Genomic DNA, 12,395 nt, shown 5'->3' on the forward strand with positions numbered 1-12,395 from the left:
TCCTTGTTAAGCACTTACACATTGTCAAACCGTCGGTATGGTTCATCCCATTGCAATAAGAACTACTCTGGATCACATAAGCAAGGGAAGAATACAAAAAGAAAACTATGAAAAGCATGGAAAAATTACCTCTCATAAAGAATAACGCTACAGTAAATGCCTGGCAATAATCACTGGAAAATAATGGGTAAAATGGGGTGATAACAATCTGACAACTCAAAAAAGAGAGGGTGTTTCTTCAAAGGGAGGTCTTATAGTTACAGTGACGCAGGAGAACGCACAGTGATCAACACTATAAAAATAAGTGTTACAAAGAGGGCAGAAGGGCTTTCAGATAAAATCAAAGGGATGTCTCAGACAGATGTGATGTAGGAGAAGAACAAATTATTGTTTTCATTTTTTTAACTATCAAGTGGTGTGCTTATGTGGAAGCAAGCTGTCCATTGCATGGCCCCAAACTGTATCTGGCTTTATAGTATTTAAACAGAAGGGTCTATTTTAATGACAGAGTGCGAATGAATCCGAGTCAATCTCCCTCCCAACCTGTGAGGGTGCTGTATAACAGGAACAGTGGGCCCTGGACTTGATGGTTTGACAGTTCATTCCAGGTTCAGTCAGAAGTCGGACATTCAAAAAGGGCGCAAAGCCACAATACTAGAAGTCAGCTCCTTACTGCGGTAGCCGTTGTGTCAGTCATGGATTGGAGGAGGCGTGATTGCACTCGCTACCAAAGGGGGTGTGACTGACTGTTTTTCATGTTGTTTTGTCATTCTATTAATAATTGTATTTCTCATTGTTAGACAGCTAAACTATCCGGGAGCTGCCGCTCTTCAGCCAGCATCAAACCGGACTCAACAATGATCTAAACAGATCCAATCCTCAACCTTGATTTTTAGTTTTGATTAGTTCATTCGCTTTGTACCCGCAGGGCCAGCACAGGTACATCTCAGTAGTGCAGTACAAATACAAACAGAGACCTCTGGGTTTCAGAGATGAGGTCTTCCATCATTGGTACATTAAGAGGTACTATAAAATCATAAGGGCTATCTCCATTGACTATGAAAAGGGGGATCCCACCCAGGAACTAAAGTCCCACCGATGAGACGTGACAATACATTCCTCTGCTTACCCGCAAGCTTACACTGGAGCCTGTGCAGTGTGGACATCTGGGATAGGATGTGAGATCTGAGTATGAACATTGTTTGCCTTCTGCCCAGTGACAGGATTAAGTGATTCAATTCTGAACCTTATTTTTACTCAAGCAGCAGGTATACATGTTTTTTTTAAAGATGTGGGCCAGTGCTTTCAAAAATAAGATGAGCGGGGAATAATGCAGATATGAGTGGGGTTAGGAGGACTATCAATTGACAGTGTCACCAGTAATCCGCAGTCAAATTCATTTTTCCAGTTTAGATATAATTATTTGGTGCCTGTTTCCTACATTATTTCATAGTAAAAACTTCTGTTCACTTTTTCAGACAACAGACCAACTTTGTTTTTACAGTTTAAAAAGCATTGTCTTTTGAAATGTGCATGCCTACACTTATCCAACATTGCTGGTATCAACCGCTATTAAAGTTTACCACTGCAAAGAAGCTTCCATGTGTATGCATTTACATTGCCTTTGCTTGTACAGTACTTTGGCACTGCATTCTGTTGAGTTACTACTTTGCTACAGATGTACAATGTACAGCACTTAGCAGTCTGGACTATTTCTATAAGTACTAAACATGCTGAAATCAAGTAATATATTACTACTTGATTTATATATAAATAGATATATAATATATATTATTCATTTGCATTTGAGAAGAACAGTAGAACCTCAGAGTTACGAGCACCATGGGAATGAGGGTTGTTCTGTAACTCTGAAAACCAGTTTTCAATGGTTTTAATAAATGTTGACACCTGCTATATACACCTTAAACGGCACAGTAATGCAATACTCATATTGTTATAACATCCTTCAAATAGTGCTAGAAATGGAAAAAATGCTACCTTTGAAATTGTAACTCTAGAAAAACACAGATTTAAATGTCCAGGAAAATATGGGTTAACGTTGTGCTTGCTTTTATTTTATTTGAAACAAAATGCATTCACACAGCTTGCTCGGTCATTCAACCTCCCTTGGCTGAATGAGAAAGCATTCATGCATTTGTCTGGATGCATTTGTTGCTACAATAATTGTTCCCACTTCATGTCCAGCATGCCACTTATAAGAGTGCCTGTCTGGTTCAATTGTACGCTTGCTTGAGTGATTGCATACTTACGGCTGGAAGTGTTCAGTTGACCGGTCAGTACGGAAGTTTGGTGTTCATAACTCGGGGGTTCTACTGTAGACATCAATAGTGTTCATTCAACAATATACATAGTTTGAGTGCTATACTAGTTGTGAAAAAAACAGTAGTCTGTTATTACTACTGGGGATTGTACTGCGTTTTCTTGTTTTCTGCTATGTGGTATAACTTCAGTATTCATACAGAAATGTTTTTATCATCTTTATTTTAAAATATTTTGTATGCATGCATGACGGTGGCTTTTTCTGTAATTGGCAACATCCCACTTACAAGTGTCAAAATGCATCTAAAGTATCCTTACTCTAGCGCTTGTGGCAAACTGAATGAAACTTTACCCATGCTCAGTACTGTATACTGGAATTTGATAGAGGGTGAAAATCTGTAGATTTTGAAAATACTTAAAGTGTACAATTATTTATGCTTGAATGTTAGAGACATCACACTTCCTCAAATAATCCACACTTTCAGTCCTTTAGTTTATATACCATAAGCCGGTCAACAAAGTACAATATGCTTATGAGACAATGCAGCTTTAAAAAAAAGAATGATGTGACTGTGTGAGAGTATTGATATTTTAAAATTTGACCCAATTCCTTACTAGCAGCTTGTTTATAAAGAAGCAATAACAGATTAACGTTGCATAAAAACACTGTTCAAGCTACACACATAGCATGGTCTACCCAGATGCTAAGTAAAGTAACTAGTTAGATTCCTATATACATTGGGACATGAAGGAGGAGGGACCCCACATTGCCAGCTGCTGATATGATTCAGGGACCTTCAAGAAAACTAAGGCATCCTCTTTTCTCATGTTCCCTGCCAAATCTCACATACAGTACTTCGTCTTATATCAGGTTATAGACTTAATCTAACCATTCATTCTGTAAACTCCCTCTCTTTGCATGTACCTGGCTTCATAATGTTTAATAAAATGTACCAATGTGTTTTTTTTAGGATGAAAATACATTACATACCGTACTGAGGCACTGTGTGACAATGTAAATGATTTAGCAATTATAAATCGTCCCACAGCATCCAACTAAACACTAAAACCATTTCCTTGGTATCATTTATTTACATTCTCCCACAGTCAAGCATTCTTTGCACTCAGCTTTCAGCTGTAAAGGTTTAAGCCCAATTTATAGCAACATGAGTTTATAAATAATATATAAAAGAAGACAGTTAAAAAAAAAAAAAAAAAAAAAAAAAAAAAAACACCTTATTTTTTCAAATTATGTTTTTTTTACCGAAAATGCACAGGAAACAAGTACACGTACAAATAGTCTATGTAACCACCTTTTTGTAATATTAAAACAATAAAAAATGATACAGTGCTTCACCTTTAAATACAAAACTCCAAGTTTAAAACACTAAAAATCAGAATCTTTGTGAAAGGGATCCAACCCCATCCCATTAAAAACCACTCTCCAGTCTGTGACTTACTTGCCTCTACTGCAGCGTTACTTCTGCATTCCTGAAAAGCAGACATCGGATGCTCTCTATTATTTTACTTTACTTGAATAACATAATCGACAATACCGAATATTTGTGTATACTTCCATAGTTGTGCACAAAATGAGCATACAATATGGAAAGCGTTACGTGAGTTGTATAAAGTGATGCTGTAATAAGTGAAGGCTCCCTATCTACTCTAGTTTGTACATTTCTTGTGGCAACATGTTTTACAAGAACATTCCCTAAATAGGTGAATAGTATTCACTTTTGACATAATTCATGCATGTAAGTGCTAGTCAACTTAAATAGCTTTTCAACTATCTAAACATCTTGAAAATGTTTACTGGTACCGTACCATAAACTTAAAAGGATTATAATATCGCAATTTATACAATGCAGTTAAATTTTTTTTAAAGTTTTCTAATATTTTACATCTAAGTATTATAGTTTCTAGTTAAAGCATATATCGTATGCATGCATTATCGTCACCTTATAAGTTAAATTTAAAGACATGACCCCGTTCTTTAAGAAGAACGTTATTTGCGTTAGTTTTACAAAACATTCATTTTCACAGACTCACCCAGTCTAGCTTGATAATGGCAATAACAGATCCCGTGATGGCGTTTCGTGGTTTGCAAGTTCTGGAAACTAGACAGAAGTGTAGAAGGATTTCCTACGAAGGAGTATTTGAAGTTGTAGAGCCGTTTCCAGTCCCTTTTTGCGTCTCTCAGAACAGTCACACAGACTCGACTTTCCAGGAGTGGGGATTCCCTTTCAATTCGAAGACGACCACCAACGACATTATGTATGGCATATGCCTGCCTATTGGGCAGGTATTGCTTAGCTCTCTATACCAGAGCTGCTGATAGGCCCCTTTCCGGGATGACTTACTGTACTTCGGTACCTCGGTGAACCCATAGGCCTTGGTACTTTTGTATCTCGTGCGCACAGTGCTCAATGCACACAGCACACAGTGCCCAGCACTACAGCATCAGTGCACGGGCACAGTTCTGCATGGTACACGGTGCGCATGGTGCTCGGTATGCATGGAGCTCGGTGCCCACTGCTACAGCACTAGTGCATGAACACACGGTGCTTCACAGTACGTGGTGCGCACGGCGATAGGTACACACGGTGCACACCACACACTCGGCGCCAATTGCTGCAGCGCTAGTGCACGCACGATGCCACATCAGTGCACAGTGCCCCCCGCTACAGCGCTAGAGCATGAATGCACGGTGGTGCACTATACAATCGGTGTTTGAGCGCACATTGCAACCAGTGCAAGTGGTGTTCGGTGCACAGCCGATGCAGAACACCAAACTGATGTTGGGCAAGTTGGGGATCCACCCATGTACGGCCTGCAAGGAGGATAAGCATACCCTCTGTGCACGGAGCTTGGGCATCCAACATGCCACCTTGGTCCTCGAGAGAGAGGTGGCCTGAAGTATCTGTGCGGCTTTTTAGCCCCGGGTAAGGAAGAACAGGTTGGAAAGGGCCACAAGGGCGAGTTTCGCATCCTCGGTGGCCGGACTGTCAGGGGCTCTTGATGCCCCAAAGCCCTTCCTCCATGAACTGTCCCAGGATCCCCTGCTGGACATCCCAACATCTTCTAATTTTTTAGACTCAGAGCCTCAAAATATTCTATGGAGCACAGGTAATATGCTAGAAGCAATTGAACTTGATTCAATTATAGTAAGAAAAAAATATTTAAATAAATAAGAAACCTAATATAATAACATTAACTAAATGTATGAGCAGTTTTAGTTTTAATATTGCATTTGCTGCTAAGCTGGTGCCTAATTAAAAATTAACCTCTTGCGTTCTGTGTATACCAGTGAAGTAAAATACAGTTACAATTTATAAAAGAGGTTGCTACACTGAAGTAACTGAATTAGAAATACATGTTATACATTATCATTGTTGAAAGAACATATTACAGTTAAAAACAAAAGAGGTTCAGTACAAACATAACACTGTCAGAATATTGTAATAATTGTACTGTGTTTTAAAGAATATAAAACCAGCATAAATAATACTGCAGCAAATTATGAGCAGGTTACAATGATTTGAACTAAGAAAAGTGTTAATGTTAGAAAAATAAAAGCTTGTCTGTATATCTTTGTTATTAGAGTGTATACACTTTTGGAAGCTGCTCAGACTTAAAAATAGGGTCTTCCCTGAAGAGAAATAATATGTTTTAAGTATTTTGATCTAACAAGAAACATAATATTTAAACTAACAAAACAAAACAAAGTGTTTTTGCTTGTTTAAGGCTCTACTGTAATGCAAATAGACAGTAAAGCATTTAATTTAATCAATTTATGAATTAGTTCAGTTTCTCTAGAAACATTTTTTTAGACATTACAATATCCATTAAATTAAAGAATATACATTTTTAGTTTATATAAAGGTTTTACTTTAAATAAAAAACAGATGAACTGTTAAGTTTGAAGTAAGAGAATACAGTGCAGACTGTATTTAGTAAACTTTCATACACAGTACACTTGCTGAAAGAATATAACTAATTTTGTGACCTCGTCCTTTGCCTGCTTGTAATAGAAGCAGTGTTGGAAATGACAATTTGGTGTTGGCTCTTAAAAGCGGGATTTGCCAACCTTGAAGGATAGCCAGCAGAATGTGCTTTAAAAAAGACAGGTGTATGTATCTCATTATATCACAGTAAAATAATGACAGCTTAGTTATAAAACTTAGGATGTAAGTTTTATTTCTTTTTTTTTTAATAACTGAAAGGTACTGGTCCAGGTGTCTCTTGAATTGGCTAAAAAATGACTTCATGCGGTGAATTTGGAAAAGTGCTTACAGGCGAGTCTCATATTTATTAAAAACTAGCCTTGGCAAGCAAACATGGTGTCTGAATCAAGCTTGCCTAGGGGATTTTTAGAAACAGAGAAGTTCAAAACGCTGGTGAGCTCCTCCGACGCAGACTGTCACGAGGACAGTTCCAATCCCCACGCCTCCGCTGGGTGACCTTAGGCATCACCTACAGGGCATGCCAGCAGTGAACAATCGGCCCCTCCCAGCAGGTAGAGGGAACGGAGGATGTGGCCAGCCTATACACCAGCTGATGCCCAAAAAAGATGTCGGCTTTTGCCCCATCCTAGACCTGAGGCTTCTCAATGGGTTCTTAAAAGAAAGGAGGTTCCAGATGCAGACTCACTATCACATTCTCTAGTCAGTCCGGCCAAGCAGTGTCTCATATATGCTAGGCAGCCCTACGCTGGTGGAGGATGACCTCTCACCTGCGTGAGGGTGTACATATGGGAGTGGTTTTCAACCGCAAAGTTGTGACAACACATACCTCCAACTTGGGTTGGGGGGGGGGGGGTACACATGTGTTGGTCCAGACGTCAGAGTTGACACTCTGCCCCCTGTGGTACTCCCTCCACCGCTTAGGCGGTCCACTCCGTGTCAACGCCCTAGCACATGAATGGCCCAAAGCGTTTTTGTACGCTTCCCGCCTATACCGCTGCTCCCGGGCTTTCTCGTAAAGGTCTGGTTAGAGGAGACCTCAGTTCTCCTAGTGGCCCCCAGTGGCCCAGAACAATCTGGTTCTCGACCCTGTGCCAGTTGTTATACGGCCAGCCCTGGGAGATCCCACTTGACATGGATCTCCTCAGTCAGATGAGAGGCACTCTTTGGGCAGGTTCCGGCTATGGGTCTGGCCTCTGAAAGGGACTGCTGGTTATCCCTAGGACCATCAGATGTGGTTGTGGGTACCTTACAGAACGCTACGGCAGACTCCACTAGGTCGTTGTACATCTACAAGTGGAAGTATTTTAAAGCTTGGTGTCTGGCTAGAGGCCTTGACCCAATCTCTTGCCCTATGCCAGTTATCTTACAGTTTCTGCAAGAACAGTTTGATGCTGATAGGTCACCTTCCACTTTGAAGGCGTCTTTAGTGGCTATTTCTGCAAGTCATGCCTCTGTAGGTTCGGTATCTCCGGGTGCGCGTTTTTTCTGCATTTCTTAAAAGCGCTCGGTGATTATGCCCTCCCAGGACTGTTCTCCCCGAGTGAAGCCTTGATATTGTACTGAAGGCTGTCATAAAAGCCCTGTTTGAGATTGTGACGGTGCAGTGGGTGTGGGTGTGGAGCAGACGTCACAGAGTCACTTCTGAATTAGCAAATACCCTACCACAATGGTAGGGTGAACTTTATTAACAAAAAAGTCCCAACAGAGGAGTCCCTCTCAGCTCCTTGGGTGCACTCCTGGGGTGGTGAAAAGTGCAGGTGCTCAGGTGCTTAAGTGTCCAGTTCTGTTGTCCGGGGTGTGTGGTGTCCAAGGTGAAAAGTGCTGGCAGTGGTGCGGCAGCTCCTTGGCGTCAGGGATCACTCTGACAATAAACACAAACACATAGCACAAAAATAACCAAATAAACAAACACACAGCTCAGGAACCTAGCTCCAGTATTACCTCAACAAGCCTTACACTTACAAAATGACAGCCCTTATATACCAGGGGACTCCACCCCATGATCAACGCGACTCAGCACACCCGCCAGTTGTCTGATGCAACACAGCTGATCACAGTGATTTTGTCCCCTAATATGGTCATTCTGCCCTGCACCAAGATGGCCGACTTCCTTTTCCGCCCCTATCTCCAAGCCGGCCCATCTCTGAACAGGCATACAAGTACCTCTGCTTAGTGCCCTCTTGGGTCGGGAGGGAGATTTGCAGCTCAGATCCTCACGCTCCCTGTCACATATCCCTTTCCTCAGAGTGCAGCCGAAGGCACACTCGGCCAATACTACCTTCCCCAATTGGCCCCCCTCCCTAGAGAAAAAGTCTGCATTTGAGTGCTCCTTACCCGCACAATGTTTCACCCGAAAGTTGAAGGGTTGCAATGCCAGATACCACCGAGTTATCCGAGCATTGTTATCCTTCATCGTGTCTAACCACTTCAACGGAGCGTGATCTGTGACAAGGAGGAAACGACGCCCCAGGAGATAATACCGGAGAGAGTACACAGCCCATTTAATAGCCAAGCACTCCTTCTCGATAACGGAATAGTTACACTCCCGAGGGAGCATCTTCTTACTGATGTATAAGATGGGGTGTTCTACTCCGTCAATCTCCTGGGACATCACCGCTAAGCGGATCAGTGAGCTGCTGTCCGTGCACAGCTACTCCATGCGTATTTTGGAAGATGGCAGCAGGGTGTCCTGCGCACCAACCCTGCTTTCCTCCCAAAGGTGATCACAGACTTCCACATTAACCAGTCTGTGGAATCTGATCCTTCCATCCACCCCTGTTCACTTCACCAGAGGATGAGAGATTGAATTTCCTCTGCCCAGTGTGGGCATGCTATGTGGATAAGACAAGAGCTCTGCATCAGTCTGACCAGCTTGGTTCTGATGTGTCCCTCATATGCTGTCGTTCCTTCTCCCTTGCAACAGCTCTGGTATACATTATCCCATACATAATGTCATTGGTGGTAGTCTTTAAAATAAAAGGGAACGTTAGGTTACTTACCGTAACCCTGGTTCCCTGAAAGAGAAGATGACCATCAACTGCGGGATCGCATCGGTCACCCTCATGGGTTCGATTGAAAAAAAAAAAAAAAGGCTTCCTCAGGATGACAGTTTTAATCCCTTGGTGGACAGGACCGAGTGCGTCATCCCAAGTAGGGGCCTATTGGCAGTTCTGGTATAGAGAGCTCAGCGATACCTACCCAATGGGCAGGCATATCCCATACGTAATGTTGTAGTTGGTCGTCTTCTCTTTCAGGGAACCAGGGTTACGTTAAGTAACCTAATATTTCCTTTCCACCTGCTCATGTGCGGCCATAACATGAGGCGTCTCCTCTAGTCCATATTGGTATACTGTAGATCCATAACAAAATGAATACAATAAAATACAAAGTAAATGCAGCACAACTGCAGTCCAGATACATCCTGATTACAGGTAACTTTGTTTAAGTTCTCAATGTACATTGTACAGTATACCCATCTAATTCAATGAACACTACTCTATTGTACTATAATACAACAGTTATCAATATGAGAACACTGCAAACATAACAACATGTATTTCGATGAAGCAAAGTCTTGTTTAAATGTATTCACATGTTAATTTACTAACTCTCATTGATGGAAATCTGTGGTGTTGTGGCAAATTTATTTTATTATGGGGTGGCACTGCTGACTGCATAAACTGTTGTGGTCATTAGTCCATTGGGATGCAGGATCTAAGGTTATAATAATCTAACATATATCTCTGTGCATATCTCTGTCACAGGCTCCATGCAGGTTGCTGGTCTTCTGTAGTTCCCAAGTAGGCTTTAAATGGTAAGGATCAACTATAGGCGTAACTATTGGGAGCCCCAGCAAGTTAGTTTGATTACAAAATGTAAATAAATGTGTTCAAAAGTATTTTAGTTGGTCTACAATTCTGATCCTGTGCCAGTTTAATATAACCCTTGGCCTAGTGCTTTTTTGTTTGTTTTTTTTAAGTATTTGATAGCTTCATTTCTTATTCAGGAACTCTGTTTTTTTTTTTGTTTTTTTTTGTACAGTTCAAAAATGTTTTTACAAAACTACTTGTTTACATGTAATTTGGATGTGCCCTTACAACGTATATTGAGGAGGCATGTTGCATATAAAAATGAAGAGGCAGTTTAATTATATTACTTGTGTTATGACTTCTATACTGTACATGTTTGACAGGTATCATGATACAGTTAATTTTTACTTCTTGCTATTTTTTTGTTAAACATATATATATATATATATATATATATATATATATATATATATAATATATATATATATATATATATATACATGGTACATATCAATAAGTACTAACATAGTCCCATACCTTTACAAATCAATGAGTGAGCCACACCACCACTGATGCCTATAGCTGAGCTAAGAAATGTGACACCCCTTCTTCAGCAATATAGCTATGTCCAAAAGTTTTGCATCACCTAAAATGTTAAGATTGAGACATCATTAAAAAATAAAAACAATGTGAACATCACAAAATCCAATAAACTACTAAATTACATTGCAACAGCCTACCAGAAGCCATAATAGCAGTACAGTATTTCATGTTAAATCTTGAAATGTCATAATTTTCAATGTTTGTTCATTTTTTATTAGGTATAGGGAAAACTACAAAGCGTTATGTATTCAATATGTTAACGTTACATTATTCAGCAGTTTTCATTCAACATTATCAAACAAAATGAGTTAATTCCATAGGGTGATGCAAAACTTTTGGCCAGAGCTGTAGTAGTAGGTTTTGTGACTTACCCTTGGAATCATTCCAGCATTGCCATAGGCTCTGTAGGTCACTCACATTTAAGCTCTAGGGAAGCCTGGTCTTCACTGTCAGTGGCTTAAGGTATGTTTGGGATCATTCTCGTGCTGGAAAGGAAATCCTGGACCAATTAAGAACGTCTCCTGGGTTGAGAATGTTGGACCAGGCTATTGAATGCATTCAGTTATTTTACATGCCATTGACCAGCAGATCTCCAGTGAGGGACAGCCTTTTGTCTATGGCAATACAATCTATTCCTAGTCCACACTAACTTCTGCTTGTTTTTGTTGCACAGCAGTTTGTTTGACTGTCAAGTCTGTGTCATTCTCACAAACAAATCTTTACTCTTGTCATACGTGTTCTGAAATCAATACGGCGAACTTATCTCCTGGGTGTTTATTTACGCTCCAGTAAAGGGTTGTTTCGAAGTATAATTGAATAGACTATCATCCTTCATCCTAGGGGATTTTTGGGAGATGGCTGATACAGCTGGCACACAAAATCCATTACTGAAGTCATCAGTATCGCACCACTTCTAACTCAATCATTTGAAAAACCATGGGGGTGAAAAGTCCATAATTGTAATATTGCTGACAGTTTAGATCTGTTACAAATGGTCAATGTCGACAAACTGTACAGACACAGGCCATGCTGAACCTTGTTTCCTTATTTGGAATTGAATTACACTTGCACTATTGTTGCATGCAAAAATGATTTTCACCATAGAAGTGTCTTGTCAGATTTGATGGTGCGTTTCAAATTAGCCAAAAGATAGTTCTCCAACACTGACTTTCACAACGTAAACATGCCAGAGAATAGACTTGTTTTCAATGTACTGTAGTTGTAAAACTTTTATCCATCCTTGTTGTACTGAATGAAGTGCACTGCAAGAGAGCTGCTTGTGCATTACTGTTGTACATGCTTTGTTCTACCCTGTAGAAGTTCACAGCTCTCTGTACGTATGTTTAGTAGTAATTGCAAACACCATGTTTGCTATAAAATGTGTTTACTTCAGAACTGCAGAATCTCATCAAGCAGCTTCTTGAAGGATCCCAGGGTGTCAGTTTCAACAACATTACTGGGGAGTTGGTTCCAGACCCTCACAATTCTCTGGAGGAGAGGGAAGCTTTGTAGTGTGCAACTTAACTAAACAAGAAAACGTTAATCAGCAGTATTTCAAGTTACTTAATAATGTGCTGATTTGGAATGAATTGAATGAAGCTGGTACCAAAGCGAGCAAGGAGAATTGAAAGAATATCAGTAGAAAGATGACAAACCCAGAGCTAATGGAGCTTAAGATAATCATTTTGGTTTAGTGGGCTTGGAGACTGGATTGTTTTTAATTTGTGTGAAATAA

Source organism: Polyodon spathula, chromosome 13 (genome assembly GCF_017654505.1).
Source record: "Polyodon spathula isolate WHYD16114869_AA chromosome 13, ASM1765450v1, whole genome shotgun sequence".
NCBI lineage: Eukaryota > Metazoa > Chordata > Actinopteri > Acipenseriformes > Polyodontidae > Polyodon > Polyodon spathula.